General features: G+C 44.0%; 2 long non-coding RNA genes across 2 annotated transcripts; both read left to right on the top strand.

The window, feature by feature from the left end:
• Positions 1-2,826: 2,826 nt before the first annotated feature.
• LOC140583063 (uncharacterized) lies at positions 2,827-4,804 on the top strand. Its single transcript, XR_011985854.1, has 2 exons — positions 2,827-3,515; positions 3,809-4,804. It is a non-coding gene; the product is annotated as an uncharacterized lncRNA (long non-coding RNA).
• Positions 4,805-7,072: 2,268 nt separating this feature from the next.
• On the top strand, positions 7,073-15,168 carry LOC140583028 (uncharacterized). The gene is made up of 3 exons (XR_011985813.1): positions 7,073-11,581; positions 11,999-12,055; positions 12,386-15,168. It is a non-coding gene; the product is annotated as an uncharacterized lncRNA (long non-coding RNA).
• The last annotated feature ends 7,041 nt before the right edge of the window (positions 15,169-22,209 follow it).

Raw genomic sequence — 22,209 nt, 5'->3', positions numbered from 1 at the left:
GTTGGCCCATATTGATAGGATAGCATCTTGCAGTTGATAGAGATTTGTGGGATGCACATCCAGGGCACAAAGCTCCCGTTCCACCACATCCCAAAGATGCTCTATTGGGTTGAGATCTGGTGACTGTGGGGGCCATTGTAGTACAGTGAACTCATTGTCATGTTCAAGAAACCAATTTGAAATGATTCGAGCTTTGTGACATGGTGCATTATCCTGCTGGAAGTAGCCATCAGAGGATGGGTACATGGTGGTCATAAAGGGATGGACATGGTCAGAAACAATGCTCAGGTAGGCCTTGGCATTTAAACGATGCCCAATTGGCACTAAGGGGCCTAAAGTGTGCCAAGAAAACATCCCCCACACCATTACACCACCACCACCAGCCTGCACAGTGGTAACAAAGCATGATGGATCCATGTTCTCATTCTGTTTGCGCCAAATTCTGACTCTACCATTTGAATGTCTCAACAGAAATCCAGGCTCATCAGACCAGGCAACATTTTTCCAGTCTTCAACTGTCCAATTTTGGTGAGCTCGTGCAAATTGTAGCCTCTTTTTCCTATTTTTAGTGGAGATGAGTGGTACCCGGTGGGGTCTTCTGCTGTTGTAGCCCATCCGCCTCAAGGTTGTGCGTGTTGTGGCTTCACAAATGCTTTGCTGCATAACTCGGTTGTAACGAGTGGTTATTTCAGTCAAAGTTGCTCTTCTATCAGCTTGAATCAGTCGGCCCATTCTCCTCTGACCTCTAGCATCAACAAGGCATTTTCGCCCACAGGACTGCCGCATACTGGATGTTTTTCCCTTTGCACACCATTCTTTGTAAACCCTAGAAATGGTTGTGCGTGAAAATCCCAGTAACTGAGCAGATTGTGAAATACTCAGACCGGCCCGTCTGGCACCAACAACCATGCCACGCTCAAAATTGCTTAAATCACCTTTCTTTCCCATTCTGACATTCAGTTTGGAGTTCAGGAGATTGTCTTGACCAGGACCACACCCCTAAATGCATTGAAGCAACTGCCATGTGATTGGTTGATTAGATAATTGCATTAATGAGAAATTGAACAGGTGTTCCTAATAATCCTTTAGGTGAGTGTACATTAAGTCGCTGGGTGTTGTAATACGTGTGTAATCACAAGCTTAAGTCACATAGTCTTTGAACCAGCGTGGGGGTTGTCTGACACGAGCAGGAATTGTGAGTGGCCTCGATATCCGGACGGTCAGGATCAGGAACAGGCACATCTGTACGCCCATCATGTGACAAGCTGATGAACTTCTCAGACGCAGAAGGTACTTGGAATTTGGTTAGGTGCGATGCATGCCATTTCTTGCCATCAGCCAGTAGGTAGGTACTCAGGCCTACTTTCTCTTTTATTTCCAACGGCTGGGAATAGCGGGGATGAGCTTTTGGAATGTGGTGAGGCCTTAAGATGCGCACCCTGTCTCCCTTTTCGAAAATTGGAAGGCGTGCTCCACGACTGGAGTCGGTGTAGGTCTTCATTTTGCACTGTTTCAAGGATACATGCCGATGAAGTGCAGCGGTGTCTGTGGTGGCTGGAGGTGGTGGGAGGACATGAAGGCGTGTGCGCATTTTTCTACCGTGCAACAACTCAAAAGGAGACAATCCAGTAGTGGCATGTGGAGTGGCACGGAACACTTGTAGGAATTCTGTAACTGTAACTTTCCACGGCTGATGTTGCAGAATAAGACTGGATAGACGCTCTCAGTGTACGGTGAAAGCGTTCGACCGCACCATTAGCAGCCGGATGGTAGACTGCCTTACGTATGTGCTTAATGTCACGATCTCTCAGGAAGGCAGCAAATTCTGAAGACAAGAATTGGGGACCATTGTCTGATACGATGGTCCTAGGGTTGCCTAGTCTGCTGAACACTGAGGTGAGGAAAGAAATAATGTTAGTTGTTGTGGCAGAGGGTGTAAAAGCTACCTCTGGCCACTTACTGTGGTAGTCCACCAGTGTGATAGCAAAGCGGCAACCTGGGGCGGCAGTCTCAAATGGGCCAACCACATCAATGCCAAGTTTTTTCCAAGGCTCTGATGGGAAAGGCACTGGCTGTAGTGGAGCAGCAGAAGGAGTAGCAGCCTTATCCGAAGACTGGCAAAGGTAGCAGTTCTTAACCTGAGCAGCCACAAGATCATCCATATCTGGCCACCAGTATACGTCACGGAGGCGCTGTTTGGTTCTCACAATTCCTTGATGTCCTTCATGAGCCAGGTCAACCAGGGTGTGGCGCAAAGCAACAGGAACAACGAGTTGGAAAGCACGGAAAATAAAATCACCTTGCACAGACAGTTCATGGCGAAGTTTGACATAAGGGCGTAAAGCAGCACTTACAGCAGCCATGGAAGGAGGCCAGCCATCAGCCATCTGTTCAACCAATGAACAGAGCTCAGGACAGGAAGCAGAAGCAGCAGCGAATTCTTTAGTGGAGACTGCAGGTAGGCGATCTGCAGATAGCATAGCTACAAACTCGGGTTCAATGACAATGTCCCCTGTGGCAGCAGGTAAGGGCAGACGGGAAAGACAATCAGCTGTGTTGAGACAATCAGCTGTGTTGTTCTTTGAACCAGGTAAGTAGGCAACGTCATATGTGAAACACAGCAGTCGCGCGGCCCAGCGCACAATTCGCATACCAGCACGGTCAGCACCTTTAGTGGTCAGGAGAGTAGTCAGGGCTCTGTGGTCGGTACGCAATGTGAATTTTTGGCCCCACAAGTAGGTCCTCCATTTCTCCACAGCCCAGACACATCCAAGAGCTTCCTTTTCTACTACTGAGTATTTACGTTCAGCAGGAGTAAGGGTCCTTGAAGCAAATGCAATCATGCGCTCAGCTTGATTGGGCTGGACCTGTGAGAGAACGGCACCGAGACCGTAGTCAGAAGCATCAGTGGACACAATGGTAGGAAGATCTGGGTTGAACAGTGCTAAGGCCGGACTATGCACTAACAGTTGTTTCACTGTGTCAAAACTGCGCTGAGCATCCTCGGACCAGCAGAACTCAGTGTCTTCGCGAATGCAATTACGCAAGGGTTCTACCACTGTAGCGAAGTTGGGAATGAACTTATTGTACCAGGATAACAGGCCCAAGAATGATCTTAACTTTCCTGCATCAGTAGGGGCTGGAGCTTTTAGAACAGCAGCAATGTGATCTCCATCAGGCTGAATTCCTTGAGCGGTCACAGTATGTCCAAGAAAGCGCAGAGATTATCTGTTAAAGTGACACTTTGACATATTCAGCTGTAATCCCTCACCTTTCAAGAGTTGTAGTACAGCTTTCACTGTGTTATCATGGTCAGTTTGAGTACGACCCCATAAGATCACATCATCCAAATAATTTGCAACATTTGGCAGGCCCTTGAGGATCGTTGCTAGCATCTTCTGGAAGGCAGATGGGGCAGAAGCGAGACCATATGGAACACGGCAAAACCTGAATAATCCGTCATGGGTGATGAAGGCGGTCAAGTCACGGCTGTCTTCGTGGAGTGGCAACTGGAAGTAAGCGTTTTCCAAGTCAATAGTAGAGAAAACAGTAGCTCCATGAAGCAGGCTTAGCATTTCGTCAATGTGTGGAAGAGGAAAGGAGTCCACAACCACAGCCTTGTTGGGCTCACGTAAGTCCACACACATGCGAATTTTACCCGATTTCTTCTGAACAACCACTATTGGGGAAACCCATGGCGAAGCATCTATTCCCTCAATCACACCTGTGTCCAGCAGGCGCTGTATTTCCACACTCACAGCATTTCTGACAGAGAAGGGTAAACGGCACAGTTTCTGGCACACAGGAGCCAAGGGCAGTTGAGACCAGCGGAGCAGTGGCCATCACCTGAGCTGAGGTCATGGTAGAGGGCTGAACAGTTGCACCGTTGAAGCACAGACCCAAGCCATTGATCAGATCCATGCCAAGCAGAGCAGTACCAGATTCCACAATGAAGAAAGATGTCTGAATCTTTCCAGGACAAAGTAACAGGTAAGCAACCAACAAGTGGAATAGGAGCACGAGAGTAAGTCACTAACTTAACTGTTGCAGGTAGCAAATGTTCTCCTTTAAAATACTTGTTGTACAGACTGTGTGTCAGAATGGACACTGAGGAACCAGAATCCACAGTGAGCTCCACAGGCACAGAAGCAGTAGCGGTTTTAACAGTGACTGTGCATTTAATCTTTGCTGGAGTTGTGTGTTCATTCAAATAAAGAATCTGAACTTCAGGCAATTCGATTTCATGCACAGAGTGAGTTGGGGCTGAATGACACACTCTTGCGAAATGTCCAGTTTTGTTGCAGGTCTTACACTTCACTGAAGCAGCAGGACACGACGGGCATTAGCAAGGTGTCGGTCCAATCCACAGCGATAGCAAGTTCGGCTGGATGCAGGACGAGCAGGAGCAGGGGAAGCAACAATCGGACGAGAGCGCGACACAGACGGTGTTTTAGCAAACTGAAGCGGCAGTTTATGTTGGCGGCGCACCGCAGCCACAGCATGAACTGGTGCTGGGCAGTCACCAGCAAGAAGCTTTGCCTGCTCACCCACAGCTTCAATTTGCGTGGCAAGTGTAATGGCTCTCTGTAGGGTTAAGTCTGGTTCCAGAAGTAGTCGCTCGCGTATGCGAGGATTATTTACATGTTCCAGGAACTGATCACGCAACATCTAGTCTGAGTTACAACCAAATTCGCACGTAGCTGCTAAGTCACGCAAAACTGCGACGTACTGCAGTACTGATTCATGAGGGGCTTGTGCACGTCTTCGGAATGCATGCATGAGAAGTAAAAAACGGAAGAACTTGTTCTTGATTTCATAAGTTTATTGACTTTATTATGATCTAAACATACACAATAGGGCACAAAGGCAACTGAGGAAGAGGGCACTGCAAGTATCTGCCGGCAAAAACTTGTAAATATTCAGGGCAGCACGGCAAATTGCTAAGGCACGGCGGCTTTTGCCATCGATGCCGTCGATAAATTCGATCCCTGCATGCAGTGAGAGCATTTCTGATTTAAAGGCTTCTCTTGCAGACTGGGCCATTGAGTTTAACATTTCCCTGATGGCTTTATCAGCCCTGCTCTCCATCCCGAAACTTCACCATCCCTTTCTGCCCAAAGATGGAAGAACACTGCTCAGAACAAAAACAACATACAAAATTGAGACTTTAGCAGGTGGGATATTTCACTATTTTGGAATATTGAATGCTTTTCGTAGGATTCTGGATAATGTGTGGTCTGTTCTGCCAGATAGACACAACTTTAAACTACAGCTGAATTTTGATGGTCTTCCACTTTTTAAGAGCACTGGTACTCAGTTTTGGCCAATACTTGGCGTGTTGCAGGGGTACAGTAAGAACCCAGTGGTGATTGGCCTTTTTTGTGGCAATTCTAAACCTAATTCTTTGTCAAAATATTTGCAACATCTGGTGAATTAATTAAAAATGCTGAGCAGTGGATTTGTTTTTGAGGGAAAGACATTCATTTTGAATATCAGCTCTGTTGTGTGTGATACCCCAGCCCGAGCCTTTATCGGAGCTGTTAAATCACATACTGCATACCATGGGTGCGACAAGTGCCATCAAAGTGGTGTTTGAATAGGTAGCCGGATGACATTTCCTGAGGTCAGTGCAAGGCAAAGAACTGACAAATGTTTTAGACAAGCCACTGATGAGGACCACCACCATGAACGCTCACCTTTCTCCAACCTTGATATTGACATGGTTGCCACCTTCCCTCATGATTACATGCACTTGGTTTGCTTGGGGGTAATGAGGCGTCTACTTGATTTGTGGTTGGGTCCTCCTGGCCCATTGTGTTGTCGTATGTCATCTAGCCAGGCTTCTTTGGTTTCAGCAAGACTACTTGCTTTAAAGGATTATATTCCATCAGAGTTTGCTAGAAGGCCACGTACACTGGCTGAGAGAAACAGATGGAAGGCAACTGAACTACATCAGTTTTTGTTGTATACTGGTCCTGTTGTACTGAAGGATGTTTTGAAGCGTCAAATCTATGACAATTTTATGCTTTTGTCTGTTGGTGTGTACATTTTAGTGAGTTCTGAATACTGTTTTAGAATGAATGACTTTGCAAACTCTTTAATGGTTTAATTTGTTGAACACTTTGGCTGTCTTTATGAACAAGAATTTTTAGTTTACAATATACATAGTCTTGTGCACCTTAGCGAGGATGTCAAATTACATGGCAATCTGGATCTCATTTCAGGTTTTCCATATGAAAATTTCTTGGGGCAACTTAGAAAAATGGTTAGGGGGCCATGCAATGCCCTGACTCAAGTGATCCGCAGGTTGTCTGAAAAGGATGATGTCGACTCTAGTCCTGATATTTGTTCCCAGACAGATAAAGCATATACACTCACCTAAAGGATTATTAGGAACACCTGTTCAATTTCTCATTAATGCAATTATCTAATCAACCAATCACATGGCAGTTGCTTCAATGCATTTAGGGGTGTGGTCCTGGTCAAGACAATCTCCTGAACTCCAAACTGAATGTCAGAATGGGAAAGAAAGGTGATTTAAGCAATTTTGACCATGGCATGGTTGTTGGTGCCAGACGGGCCGGTCTGAGTATTTCACAATCTGCTCAATTACTGGGATTTTCACGCACAACCATTTCTAGGGTTTACAAAGAATGGTGTGCAAAGGGAAAAACATCCAGTATTCAATTCAATTCAATTTTATTTATATAGCGCATTATCACAACATTACATTGTCTCAATGCGCTTTACATTTCTGCCTTGTAAGGACCCCCCATTGAGTAAACCAAAGGCAACGGTGGCAAGGAAAAACTCCCTAAGAGGAAGAAACCTTGGGAGGAACCAGACCCAAAGGGGGAGCCCATCCTCCAGGGCCCGGCAGATGAGTCAAACAAACAAGATGATAAGACTAAGCTAATACAGGGGTTGAAATATCAGTCTCAATGCAGCGGCCGACTGGTGCAGGCACGGGGTGCTTGATGCACGATGGCAGGATTAATAGAGGCACAGCCGCAGGGAAGGATGGCGAGGCATCGTATTGAGCCAAGGGCAGGCAGGTTGGAGGGTAGTTGCCGGAGGTGGAGGTAGTTGTCTTGCAGGCAGCAGAGGCATAAATTCTTCAATGACATTGTGCTCCATGGAGCACACCCCAGAAGGGGTGAGGGAGGAAGTAAGAAAAATTGTGTATTAGCCAGAGTTGAGGAAACCAGAGGCAGTGCAAGCAAAATGATCGAGTGCAATATTCGTCTAGGCTCCGGCAGATCTGGGTATAGCAGCATGAGAAAGAGGGAGAGACAGGCGGAACACAGGCATGGGGACTCCCTGAACATCAGCACTCTAGTGTAAAGCTAGAGTGACAGCACTGACGCATCAGTTTATCCAAAGCCAATGACACCGATCCCCACCCAGCTCATCACCTCATACTGTTAGTCTGACTGGGAGTGAGCGACTAGCTGGAACCAGAACTAGGTTTCCTATACGTTAAGCTATACAAGTGCGTTTTTAATCTAGACTTGAAAAGCGAGAGTGTGCCTGAATCCCGCACATCCGCCGGGAGACCATTCCACAGCTGCGGAGCTCTGTAAGAGAATGCTCTGCAGCCTGCCGCAGCCCTGTCTACTTTAGGAACTAATAGATATCCTGCTCCTTGTGAACGAAGCAGGCGAGAAGGGTTGTAAGGGACCAGAAGATCATTGAGATATTGTGGTGCAAGGCCATTCAGAGTTTTGTAGGTCAATAGCAATAATTTGTAGTCAATCCTAAACTTGACCGGTAGCCAGTGCAGGGAAGGCAGGATAGGGCTAATGTGATAAAATTTTTTAGTTTTTGTGAGAACTCTGGCAGCTGCATTTTGTACTAACTGAAGTTTATGTAGGGATCCAGATGGACAACCCGAAAGGAGGGCATTACAGTAGTCCAATCTAGAAGTTATAAAGGCATGTATTAGTTTTTCTTCTGAAGCTTGGCTATGTTCCGTAGATGGTAAAATGCCGTACTGGTAATGCTATTTATGTGAGCACTGAAGCAGAGGTCGGAGTCTACCAGGACACCAAGATTTCTGACCACTGTTTTAAATTGAGTAGGGAGGCCGCTAGGGTTGGGGTTTACAAACTTATTGCGGGCATCCTTAGGACCGATTAAAAGAACCTCAGTTTTTTCGGTATTTAACATGAGGAAATTCCTTGCCATCCAACAATGGATGTCTAGCAGACAGTCGGCTAAAGAAGAGAGCTGGGATGCGAATGCTGCAGTTAGATCCAGTAAGAATAATAGCGATATACAGCCACGGTCGGAAGCCATAAGCAAGTCGTTTATCACTTTGACTAAGGCCGTTTCTGTGCTATGATTGGGTCTGAAACCAGACTGATATAGCTCGTTAGCATTATTATTTTGAAGAAAGGAAGACAGCTGGTGAGCAACAGCTTTCTCTAGAATTTTAGAAATGAAGGGAAGATTTGAGATGGGTCTATAGTTTCCTAAGTCACTAGGTTCAAGATTTGGTTTCTTTAGGATAGGTCTAATAACAGCCATTTTAAAAGATTTAGGAACATATCCAAGACTAAGAGATGAGTTTAACAAGTTTAACAATGTAGTGCTAATCAGTGGTGCAATTTCCTTAAGTAGATTGGTGGGTATTGGGTCAACAAGGCTAGTAGCGGGTTTGCAAGAGGAAATTAACTGAAGGAGTTCTGTCTGCACTACAGGAGTGAAACATTCAAAGGTGTTATCATTAGTACTAATAACACTAGCACTAACAGAGGATTGGTGGTTGTGTGCAACCGTGGGCGTGCTCATGATGGTATGTCTAATCGTGGTTATTTTATTATTAAAAAACGCAATAAAGGCATCACTACCGAGAGCTTCTGGGACTTGTGAGTTTAACATTGAACGATTCTTTGTTAACCTAGATACAGATTGAAATAGGAATTTAGGATTGGTTTTGTTATTTTCTATTAGTTTAGAGAGATACATAGACCTAGCAGTCATTAGTGCATGTCTATACTTAGACAGGCTCTCTTTCCAGGCAAATCTAAAACCTTCTAATTTTGTTGACCGCCATTTGCGTTCTAGCTTTCGTGAAGCTTGTTTAAGTTCACGTGTACGGTTAGAATACCAGGGGGCAGGTTTCTTATCTCTATGTTTTATTTTCTTGAGTGGTGCTACATGATCAAGAGTGGTACGAAATGATTCTACCATGTTCACGGTTACCTGTTCAAGTTCATTTACACATGACACTTCAGAGGTTAGGTTAACTCTCTGGGGTCGAGAGTGAAATATCTGCAAATTGAAAGCCTGTATAATCAACGACCAGCGCATGAGACGTTGGTTGTTATTTCGCATCCTATTCAGAAACAGCAGGGGATTGTGGTCCGTGAACACGACCACTGGCTGGGTACTATCCCCTACGTATACTTCAAACTGCTGCAGTGCAAGTAATAACGCAAGGGCTTCCTTCTCAATGGTGCTATATGCCAATTGGTGTTTAATGAATTTCTTTGACCAATAGCAGACAGGATGGTCCAGACCTGCATCATCCTCCTGGAGAAGCACGGCGCCGGCACCGGTACCACTGGCATCAACTTCTAGCTTGAAAGGTTTACCGAAGTTAGGGGTAGCTAATACAGGAGAACTAGTGAGTAACGATTTTACCGCGTCAAAAGCAGACTGACACTCAGCAGACCAAATCATTTGGGCGTCCTTACAAAGTAAGTTAGTTAGGGGTAACACAACATCGGAGAAGTTTCGACAGAAGCAGCGGTAGTAACCCGCCATTCCCAGGAAGCGACGAAGGTCCTTCTTAACTTTAGGAATAGGGAAGAACGTTATAGCCTGGACTTTGGCGTGGACAGGCTTCACTGTTCCGCGTCCCACCAGCTTACCGAGGTACGTGACCGTGCCCTGGCCGAACTCACATTTCTCCAGGTTTAATACTAATGAAGCATCCCTGAGTCTAATAAAAACTTGTTCTAACGCTGCCAAATGATGCTCCCACGAATCAGAGTACACAACTACGTCATCTAAGTATGCTTCACAGTTTTGTACATCTCCCAAAACCTTGATCATAAGTCGCAGAAACGTAGCCGGGGCATTTCGTAACCCGAATGACATAACTGTGTATTGGAGGAAGGTATCTGGGGTGGTGAATGCAGAAATTTCCGAAGCACGAGGTGTTAACGGAACCTGCCAATAACCTTTTAGGAGGTCGAGCTTCGTAACAAATTTGGCGGAACCAATGCGGTCTACACAGTCTTCCATTCGGGGAAGTGGAAAGGCGTCTGGCTTGGTCACAGCATTCACTTTCCGATAATCTGTACAGAAACGGAACGTACCGTCAGGTTTTGGAACGAGCAAGAAAGGGGAACTCCACGGGCTAGAACTAGGGATAGCGAAACCCGTAATCTGTTTCTTTCTTTAATAGCTCCCACTTCCTAAGGCTGACACGATAGGGGTGTTGTTTAATGGGGGAATGATCTCCCACGTCAATGTCGTGAACCAAAACAGGGGTCTGCGAAGGGGTGTCGGAGAATAGTGAGGGGAATCTACGTACTAGGGCTTGGATATCCGATTTGGCGACGTGGGGCAAATGATCAAGCCTTTCCATAAGGGTTTCAAGGGCTTCCGAATTGGGCAGGCGAGCACAGGGCAAACAATTCCTGCCGAGATGTAAACCATCGAGTTCGGGCGAGTAGTCTCGCGCCGGCACATTAACGAGGACAGAGGGGAGCACAACAGGAGTGGGCGAAGTATCAGGGTCTGTACGATCAACATACGGTTTCAACATGTTTATGTGACACAATCAGGTTTTTCGCTTTTGATCTGGTGTTTCGATGACGTAATTCAGGGGACCGATCTTTTCCTGTATTTTATAAGGACCCGAGAATCGCGCCTGTAAAGACGAACCAGGCAGGGGTAAAAGGACCAACACCCGATCTCCCTCCTGGAAAGTACGCTCTCTGGCTTTTACATCGAACTGAGCCTTCATCTCCTTCTGTGATGAACATAGCGAGCGCTTGGCCAGTTCCCGGGCTGCACTAAGGCGTTCACGTAACGACTTAACAAACGTCGATATTTTCGCATACTTTTCGCATCTATTTCAATTTATATCTCGCTGAAATCTTAATGTAGAATCATGAAAAAAACGCTGGCTAAATCCGTAATCGGTCTTCTTTTCAAAACGTCCATTGTTGGAAGTATTAAAGTTTTAAAAATTAGGTAAAATGGGCAAAAAAGTGAACCATGTCAACTTCCTTTGTTTTTCCTGCATCGGGGGCGTGTAGTACCGCCCTCACCCGGAGATCGCTATTCACATGATAAATACATGGAAATTCATTCTAATCACCCTCATTGTATCGGTGAGTATGACGCGATCCAGATACAGCTCCATAAAAGCTGATGCAGCTTGAAACTAAATTCATTGAGAGCACATTTCACTGCGAAGATGGCACGTCGCATGAGTAGACAGGAGGCACTTGATGGAAGAAAGTGAACATGAAGATTCTTCTGCGCCCAAAGACTGCGACACTGATGAAGAACAGTGTCATTTTCAAGATTGGCTTGATCCAGCGGTGGATGACCTGTCTGAGTAAGTGTATAATTTTATCACCGTGATTGTTGATACGTGCGTAAAGTTATAAAACCTAATTTAGTATACACGTGCTCATCGTAAGTTATATTTGATCGTTCTCAAGTTGGTCAGTATGATTGCCATTTTACAGTTTAACTAATGTAGCCATAATTCCAAAATTAATATTGAAATCGTGGAAGCACATAGTATTTGTTAGTTTTAAGTTAGCTTTGTCTGGTGCAACTGCATGATTTCTATACACTAATGCAGTGGTAATTCAAAATCATGTGAGCTCATAAAGTTTTCAGTTAGTAATATATATGACAACTGCTTTGTATATGTGTCTATACTATATTTCTTGCGCATCCGCTAATTTTTGAAATGCGGTTTCAGTTTGTCGTCATATTTTAATCACAATATCTGGAACATTTACAGAGATGAAGATGGATCTGTGCCTGGAGCATCGGTCAAAGTAGATCACGTGACTTCAAGGTATGTAACAGCTGCTAATTCCGAGTGCAGTTTCGGTTGCATCCATACTTTCTTTTGTTGCGCGTCTGAAAATGTCTGGAATGCAGTTTCGGTTTATTGTTGTCCTGATTGTCCTAATCACGTATTTTTGGCAACATCCACAAAGACGCAGATGGATCTGTACGTGCATAAAAGCAATTCCAAATTGTAAGTGCAAAAAAAATCCACATTTATCCATGTGTGTTTCTGCCTTTATTTGAAATTGTACTCTTGCATCCACTTTTGTATGCGAAAACATGTCATGACCTTAGCATGTGTATTTATGCATATTTTTTTCTGTTTATTATACAGTTCACCTCTTCCAAAACGACGGCGCTCAACCCCTGCACTCACAATCAACTCACAATCAAGCTCATCATGGAACTCCGAAGAAGATGCTGATGTGGGTCCACCTGCCTTGATGTTCAAGCCTGCCCGACAACCTGGAGTGCAGCTAAGTTCAGCGGATAGTCACACACCGCTGGATTTATTCAAGATGTTTTTCAGTACCAACGCTGTGAAGACACTGCAGGAATACCAACCGACGTGCCGCCATGCATGTTGCTGGAAGAAAGAAGTATAAATGGACTGATATCTGTGTTGAGGAATTTTATAGGTACATTGGACTTGTGTTTTACATGGCCATGGTGAAGTTAGACCACATAAGGGACTACTGGTGACAGAATAGCATTTTTTCACAGATTCTCCCACCGAAAGTCATGAGCAGAGACAGGTACAGGACAATTTCATGGAACATTTACATGAGTGATCCTGACGAAGACCCTGCAAATGACCAGAAGCGTGGAACATCACAGCACGACAGATTGTTCCGGTTGAAGCCTCTCATGACCACGATCCAGGATGCTTGCAAAGCCTTCTATCAGCCACGCAGGAACCTAGCTGTGGATGAAAGAATGGTAGCAACCAAGGCAAAGACTGGGATGACACAGTATATGAAGGCAAAACCTACCAAGTGGGGATTCAAGTTGTTTGTTCTTGCGGACTCTAGCAACGGATATACGGTAGATTTTTCTGTGTACACGGGAAAGAATAACTTCCAGTCAGGGCAAGGACTTTCATATGATAGTGTAATGTCACTTATGAATCGTCACTACCTCGGATGTGGATATCACGTGTACATGGACAATTTCTACACCAGCCCGAAGCTTTTGATGGACCTGTTCTCACACGGTGTTGGTGCTTGCGGGACATACAGAGACAACAGGAAGGGCTGTCCCCGCCCGACATCAAATGCTATGTCCAAGAAGTCTGCTAGAGGAACGTTCAGGTGGATCCGGGATGGTCCAACAGTTTTTGTGAAGTGGATGGACACACGAGAGGTATCTGTCTGCTCCACTATCCACAGTGCTTACAAAGGGGATGAAGTACAGAGAAGAGTCAAGTCCAAAGATGGCACCTGGACTACAAAGACTTTTCCTTGTCCTTCTCCAGTTGTAGAGTACAACAGTCATATGGTTGGTGTTGACCTCTCAAATCAACTGATCCAGTATTATTCAGCGCAACACAAAACTATGAAGTGGTACAGGAAACTGTTTTTGCATTTCCTAGACATTGCTGCCACTAATGCCTACATCTTACACAAAGAGCTGTCGGCATTAGTGCAGCAGAAGCCGATGTCGCACAAGGACTTCATGGAGGAGCTTACTGTGCAGCTGTGTGGATGCACAAGGAAGTATCCACAGCAGAGTCATTCCGAACATGTGCCAGTGCCAGTGAACCCGGTAAACCCAGACGTCGACAAAGTGGCATCTTATGGTCGCAGGACTTGTATGCTGTGCAGAAAGGATGGCAAGCAACAGAGCACTCCCTGGAAATGTCAGGCGTGTGATGTTCCACTCTGCCTACAGCTTACAAGGAACTGTTTTCAAGAGTGGCACAAGAAACCGTGAATGTGCAAATTGCTCCCACATGTATATAGTTTGGTGTGTGTATATGCAATTACATTGCCTGTGTTTTTAACCCCCTGGGACCGGCGATCCCGCCGGCGGGATCTGACAGAATTCTCGCGAGACCGTTTAAATAACTCCGCGAGTTTTTGTCATATACACATTTTAAAAATACCCTCAGAAACTTTGGACGGTCTACTTTTCAAATATAAATAGGTAGAAACTAAATATATTTTTACAGCTTCGTGATACGAATAGAAAGAACAAGAGTGACTGACTTAAGCGTCTGCGTCTCGAAGCGGCTCTGATCACCCACCCACTTGCAAATCGCGCTATTCGCATGATAATAACATGATAATCCGACAGTTAGTATTGGGTGAAGAAATATGTGAATACGCCCATTGTGACCGAAATAAACAAGAGCACATGTCTGGGTAGTGTTTACACTGATCGGCTACAATATAGCACACGGATACGTCTCTGCCGCTGAAGCTTTGCGCCAGTGTTGCCACTTTCAGCAGCGAAGCTCATACCTGTGTTTATAGCTCAGTGGGCTAAGCCTGTGTGCCTGCAATCACGTGGTCGCCGATTCAAACGCAGCGTATTTAGAACGTGAATAGCGATCTTCCGCTGAGAGCGGTCCTACACGCTCCCGACGCAAGTAAAACAAAGAAAGGTGACACGATTTGCTTTTTTGCCTATTTAACCTAATTTTAACCCTCAATGGGTCCTTGTCAGAAAGTTACGTTCCAGGTCCTTGGGGTTCAAGTTGCACCCCTATCCATTGGCATATATAATTCAATGGTACCAAGCTCAAATTCAATTAACTAAAGTTAAGATACATTTATTAGTTAACTGCATGATGCTTGCACAGCTTACGCAGTGAGATAGTGCAGTTAAAGGGGTTGCGGGCGTTGGGGGGGCAGCAGAGGGGACTGGTCATATAATGCACATTCCGACTGTATCCTCTTGCAGAATGTGTCGAAGAGCTTCAGCTGTGGAATACCTAGCCATGGTGTTATATCTTTTCTAACAGTTGAAATGTAAACAAAACAAAATGGCTGACTTTTTTTAATATCCGAAAATGTTCTAGAATATAATAACATAAAAAATTATAGTAGCAATTATCACTAATTAACTGAATTTGTCGATCATATCAATGTCATAAATTAACCCTAAAAAGGGTTATGTAATAGCAACTGGACTTTGTTTTTCATAGAAGACGTTTTGCACTCCATCCAGAGTGCTTTCTCAATTCTGACTGACTGGCATAGCAGGTTGATGAACCCTGTGGAATCCTCAAGTTGTTAGCACTAGATGGCCACCTGTGGGTTTTTGTCGTTCCTCCTGGCTTTCATGTGTTTCACTGATACCACCTGAGGCCGAGCGTGAACGACTTTGGAAGCGTCTTGGCAAAGTTGAAAGAACTGCATTGTAGGTGGACCGGGAGGACAACTGCTTCAAATGAACGACCGTCGTTGAACAGAGGAGGTGGCCTAAGACGTCTATCACCTACCTACAATGCAGTTCTTTCAATTTTGCCCAGACGCTTCCACAGTCGTTCACGCTCAGCCTCAGGTGGTATCAGTGAAACACATGAAAGCCAGGGGGAACAACAACAACCCACAGGTGACCATCTAGTGCTAACAACTTGAGGATTCTACAGGGTTCATCAACCTGCTATGCCAACCAGTCAGTCAGAATTGAGAAAGCACTCTGGATGGAGTGCAACACTTCTTCTATGAAAAACAAAGTCCAGTTGCTATTGCATAACCCTTTTTTAGGATAACCATGACCTGGATAACTGAGAATCTCCACAGACATCTGTCATAAATTAAGTTTTTTTTGGGGTGCATTTTGCACCCCCGAAGAAAGTATGCCAGCGATAATTGACGTCAACACTTTTTCTATCATTTTCTGCATGACCATATGTAAAACTGGTGCACTTACAATGTCCTAGAGGATAACTGCTGTAATTTTAATAACAACATGGTAGTATCCATAGAAATGGGCAGGGGGTGCAGAACGCACCCCAAGGAACCATTGAGGGTTAAAAACTTTAATACTTCTGACAATGGAAGTTTTGAAAAGAAGACAGATAACGGATTTAGTCAGTGTTTTTTTCATGATTCTACATAATGATTTCAGCGAGATATAAACTGAAATACACGAGAAAGATACGCGGTCGATGATGCCCTCGTCCCCAGAGCGTCAATTATAGTCACTGCATCATATTTATCGCTTTCTATATTTATATAGTCACAGTTTTTCATTTTTCATTCCATCTATCAATAAACTGTGAAAGGGATTTTATTGTTGCTACTTTTCTTGCGTTTCAAACTGCCTTTCCAAAGTGATGGGTGTGGGGTGCAGTGACATTCCAGACTGATGGGCCATTGACAGTATGCAAACTACTACAGGTGTGAGGACACCTATCTCATCAATATTCATTGTGAAGACCACTGACTTTGAGAAAAAGAGTGTCACTCCAAAGTTCTAACACTTTAGTAATCAAACCATATAAAATTTCAGAATGTCACTTTCACCTATGTGTAGCCAACCCCTGTGTCTATAAGCTTCAGAGCTCAAAAGTCTTACCTAGAAATGTCTATAATGTGATTTTTTACAATTTCTCAGCATGTCTGAAAATAGGTTTTTGAAAAGTATATGTTTAAAGTTGATTTTAACAAAAAATAGAATAATAACATTCTAAGAGGTCTCAGATTATTGGTGCTGAGTTTGTGCTGAATAAAAGCAAATGTATCACTTTGGGATAAGTGTTTTTTAGATAGGTGAAATCATTTAAAATGTCAAGGCATGTCAGACTACTTCGAAAGTGGAAAAAAGGCCTCAGGCCCCAGGGGGTTAAAACTGCATTGTAAAGTGACTATTTTTTTGCAATAAATGTTTCTAAAAATTAAATGTTGTTCTTGCTTTCTTACAAAATTAGGCGCCTAGAAGGGGGGGGGGAGGGGCAAAGTGTGAATGGCTCATGCATACAGTACACATGAGAGCTCCTACATATTCAAGGGAAGGAGCCAGAAATAGTGACATGAGTTAGGTTTTTCTTATTTGTTTATCCAACTGAATGTTGCAACTACACCATTTAGTCATCTTCATGTAGCCAAGACTTTGGTGATCAGATATCTGGGATCAAAACAAACTGCCAGCATTGCTTACTATGTACTTTTATAATGTTTCTGCAAGTGTTCCAATCTGCATTTTACAATGTCTATACTTTGATGTCAAATTACAAGCTTAAAAAAAATCTGACATATTCACAATATACATTAAAATAAAGATGAGTGTAATGGCAAAACAAATATATAAGAAATAATTTATTTGACATGAATTAAGTTTATGATATTTGAAGAAATGTGTGATCATGCCCCAGTCAGTGAAAGTGTGTTTCCTACCCCTAGACCCCAGAGGGTTAAAGGACTGTGGGAGCTGTTCCAGAAAAGTTGCAGCGGATAATGAGGCTATGGAACGTCTAGTATCGTACCTCTGGCCTGGGGCCTTAGGGGAGTTATGTTGTATTTGAAATGTTAAAAGGTAATGATCTGAAAGTAGAGGATTCTGAGGGATAATTGATATGTGTTCTACCAGGACTCCATGACTAAGAATCATGTCTAGGGTGTGGTTACAGGCATGAGTTGGCCCAGTTACATTCTGATGTACACTGACAGAGTCAAGAATGGTAGTAAATGCTTTTGTTACTGGATCACTTTCATTTTCCATATGAATATTAAAATCACCAACAATCAAGGCCTTGTCGGTAGTAACCACCAAGTTTGTTAAGAAATCTGCAAATTCCTTAAGGAAATTGCTATAGGGGCCTGGCGGTCTATACACAATGGCAATGGTGATTGGAGGTGTAGAACTACACCTAGATGTGCTAGCAAGACTTAGAATAATAAATTCAAACGTACTAAAGCTATAACCAGTATTTTCACGCACTCCTAGGTCGGTCTTAAATATTGCAGCAACTCCGCCACCTTTGCGATCGGGTCGAGGATGCGGCAGTCCTGTGGGCGAAAATGCCTTGTTTTTTTTTTGTTTTTTTTATTGCCCACCATCACCCCCCCTCTTCGGAGGACAACTTTATTTTACATTAAATTCAAGAGCAAAGAGTGTGGCTGCTCCGAACTCACCCGTCCCGTGGAGGAAAAAAAAAAAAAAACAGGGGGGGATACAGAAACAACAATCGTAACGAGAACAGACATTAATCACCATGAAGAGAGAAAAAAAAAAAAAAAAAGGAAACAGGTATACAGAAAAAATAAAACTAATAATGTCGGTGGGATGGAGAAAATGAAGTGTAGGGGAATACAGAATATAAACAACCATAAGAAAAATAACACTCATTACAAGGACATCAAACAACAAACATTATGACATCAGTAATAATAATTATAATTAATAATGTGACAAATAGGTATTATATATATATATGTAGCATACACACACGTGATCCTACCCTTATACATGTATATTTCAATTCCTATGTCTATAACACACGCTAAAAAGTAACAATAATAATGATATTGATCGCTCAACCATTCTTATATGTATGTGTATGTGTACGTGTGAACTGATTTGTCATTGGATGTGCTGGCATATGATGCCTTGTTGATGCTAGAGCTCAGAGGAGAATGGGCCGACTGATTCAAGCTGATAGAAGAGCAACTTTGACTGAAATAACCACTCGTTACAACCGAGGTATGCAGCAAAGCATTTGTGAAGCCACAACACGCACAACCTTGAGGCCGATGGGCTACAACAGCAGAAGACCCCACCGGGTACCACTCATCTCCACTACAAATAGGAAAAAGAGGCTACAATTTGCACAAGCTCACCAAAATTGGACAGTTGAAGACTGGAAAAATGTTGCCTGGTCTGATGAGTCTCGATTTCTGTTGAGACATTCAAATGGTAGAGTCAGAATTTGGCGTAAACAGAATGAGAACATGGATCCATCATGCCTTGTTACCACTGTGCAGGCTGGTGGTGGTGGTGTAATGGTGTGGGGGATGTTTTCTTGGCACACTTTAGGCCCCTTAGTGCCAATTGGGCATCGTTTAAATGCCACGGCCTACCTGAGCATTGTTTCTGACCATGTCCATCCCTTTATGACCACCATGTACCCATCCTCTGATGGCTACTTCCAGCAGGATAATGCACCATGTCACAAAGCTCGAATCATTTCAAATTGGTTTCTTGAACATGACAATGAGTTCACTGTACTACAATGGCCCCAACAGTCACCAGATCTCAACCCAATAGAGCATCTTTGGGATGTGGTGGAACGGGAGCTTCGTGCCCTGGATGTGCATCCCACAAATCTCCATCAACTGCAAGATGCTATCCTATCAATATGGGCCAACATTTCTAAAGAATGCTTTCAGCACCTTGTTGAATCAATGCCACGTAGAATTAAGGCAGTTCTGAAGGCGAAAGGGGGTCAAACATCATATTAGTATGGTGTTCCTAATAATCCTTTAGGTGAGTGTATATGGGCTTTTCAAGCAGCTCAGGCACAGAATGATCTCGGACGATTAGATCCAGCTAGACTAATCTACTACACAAGTGCGTTTGAAAAAGCGACTTATACCAAATCAGAGCATGTGAGCGGAGCGTGAGCGAGGAGCGGAGCGGGCGGAATTTGGTCAGAGCGCGGAGCTGTTTTTTAATGGTAACACTTTATAATACTGTTCCATAGTTAACAGGTAAATATGCAGGAAGTAAGCAGCAACAAAGGAGTAGTGCTTCATTAACACCTAAATTGGTACTATTAACTACTAAGAAGTTATGCTTAATTACTCAATATGTAATAGTGAACTAATTATTATAGTAGTTCGTTATTACTTCATTAGGAACTATTTAGTATTGCTGGTCTCATTGGGAATTATGTACTAACTATGGATTATTTCTAATAACTACTAGTTCATTACTCATCAAATGAACAGTGCTTTTTTTTTGGACTAACAGGAACTTACAGGCTACTGTTCTCAATGGTTTTTGCCATTTTTTTCCTTTTGGATTATTTAGAAATAATTCATAGCTAGTACATAATTCCCAATGAGACCAGCAATACTCAATAGTTCTTAATGAAGTAATAGAGGACTCCGATAGCGTGTGGGGGTAGAGGAAAGGATGAGCCACATCAACTGGGGTACTGGAAGTCCGTCTTCCCATTTATTGTCGAACCTGATGGATAATAGAAATTACAATTCCCTCGACACCTAGCTCTCCTGCCCACCTCTTCCCTTGCACATAGCAGAAGCAGCGAAGGCGAAAGCTAATCAACACTTCACCTGAAATAACGACACATAATGGAGATGTGGAACCTACCTGATGGATAATAGAAATTACAATTCCCTCAACACCTAGCTCTCCTGCCCACCTATAATACAAATACATAGTACCTTTACATACTACTCATGTACTTTAATAAATCTATAGGCCATTACGCTCTTACCTCTTCCCTTGCACAAAGCAGAAGGCGAGTAAAAGCGCGCGAACGCCTTATATACGAGAGACTGCCTGTCAGGAATTGTAGTTCCTAACCACCTGATTGGTCCACATTCACATATAACACAAACTACAGAGGGATTTTTGTTAAATTATACACTTACTAAACTCCACTCGTTACACAGGGTAGTCGTTAAAAATTACACGCTGCCGGCGCAGTCGTGGGTCTGCCCGCAGGACAATCTTTTCCTGGGCAACTTACCGCGCTACATCGTTTTGGGGATCGTGGACCACGCCGCGTTCGTGGGCACGCGAAACAGAAACCCATTCTGGTTTCAGCATTGTGACCTGGAATTTCTGAGTCTCTCTGTAAACGGCCGACACATACCCAGCAAACCGTTCCAGCCCGATTTTAATGCGCGGCAGTCGGTCAGAGAGTTTTACAACCTTTTCCTGGCTACAAACAGGCATTTAAGGGATTCGGCGCTATGCATTAACCGTGAGGATTTTGAAAACGGATACTCGCTATTTGCTCTCAATCTCTCCCGAGACGACGAGCTGGACGGCGGTGCCCTGTCACCCGTCATCAGCGGCACGTGCCGTCTGGATTTAAGGTTCAGAGCCCCGCTACCTCGAACAATGAGTCTCATCGTCTACGCCTGCTTCGACACCGTGATTGAAATAAACTCCAAGAGACAGGTTTTGGTGGACTTTTAACCATGAACACTCACCAGCTGGAATGCCTTTTACGACCCCTGCTGGGGGATGCTTTTGGAGGTGTGTGGCCTAGCGATTTATTACCCACCCGCGTAGAGACGAGGCCCACTTTTCTGGTCGCAAACACGCACGACCGCAATAGAGAGGGTGAACACTGGATTGGGATAATTTTGGAGCCCCAAGAGGGTAAAGCCTCCTTCTTTGATTCTTACGGTTATCCCCCCGATTCCCCTTACTACCCTAAAAGTTTTATGCGCTTCTTGGGGAGGCACGCTAGCGAAATAAGGTATAATACGCGTCAAGTTCAACATGACTTTTCCTCCACGTGTGGGGCCCACGTCTCCTTTTTCCTCTACCAGTGCTTCAAGGGACTTTCATTTCAAGAGACTATGATGCTGTACTCTGATGACTTGAGGAAAAACGATGCTCTAGTATCCAAGTTTATCAAGAAATATTCAAAGTGTATTAGCCGTGTTAATGCCGATAAACTTTCAAAGCCGCAAAATGTATGTTCCTTAAAACTATTTAAAGATTGTTATAGTTGTTAGATTATTGTCAGGAAAAATATAAAAAAAAACGTGACACCTTTTATTCAATAAATTCAACATTTTATTAACCATCTTTTTCTAGGTCCAGCGTACTGCCCCGTCGGAATCGAGCAGTTTCTGCATGATGTACCCCACGTTCTTTCTAGCCCTGGGTGCCACTTGCTGGACAACTTCCTGTACAGATTTGTCCCTAGTCGCGCCGCCGGGCTGTCTCTCCTCCTCCTCCTCCCCCGGCACATCTCTCTTTTCCTCATCCGTTTTTTCTTTCCGCTCGGTAAGGATAATTTCTCGCCCCTGATTTTCCTCTTTTCGGACTAAATTCAGATACCTCTGTAGCAATTGGTTGTATCTCTTTACTTTTTCGTGCAAGTTCATGCCCGGCTGATTTAATAAACCGTGCATCTGGTTTTCAAATTCACCCAGGGCCGATTCCCCGATGGTGGTATGCGGGGTCGCCCTCTGGGTCAGCATACGGAGTTGTTGGGGGCTC

This window comes from Paramormyrops kingsleyae, chromosome 25 (genome assembly GCF_048594095.1).
Source record: "Paramormyrops kingsleyae isolate MSU_618 chromosome 25, PKINGS_0.4, whole genome shotgun sequence".
Lineage (NCBI taxonomy): Eukaryota > Metazoa > Chordata > Actinopteri > Osteoglossiformes > Mormyridae > Paramormyrops > Paramormyrops kingsleyae.
The sequence above is the reverse complement of the archived record's forward strand: the minus strand, read 5'-3'. Positions and strand labels throughout refer to the sequence as shown.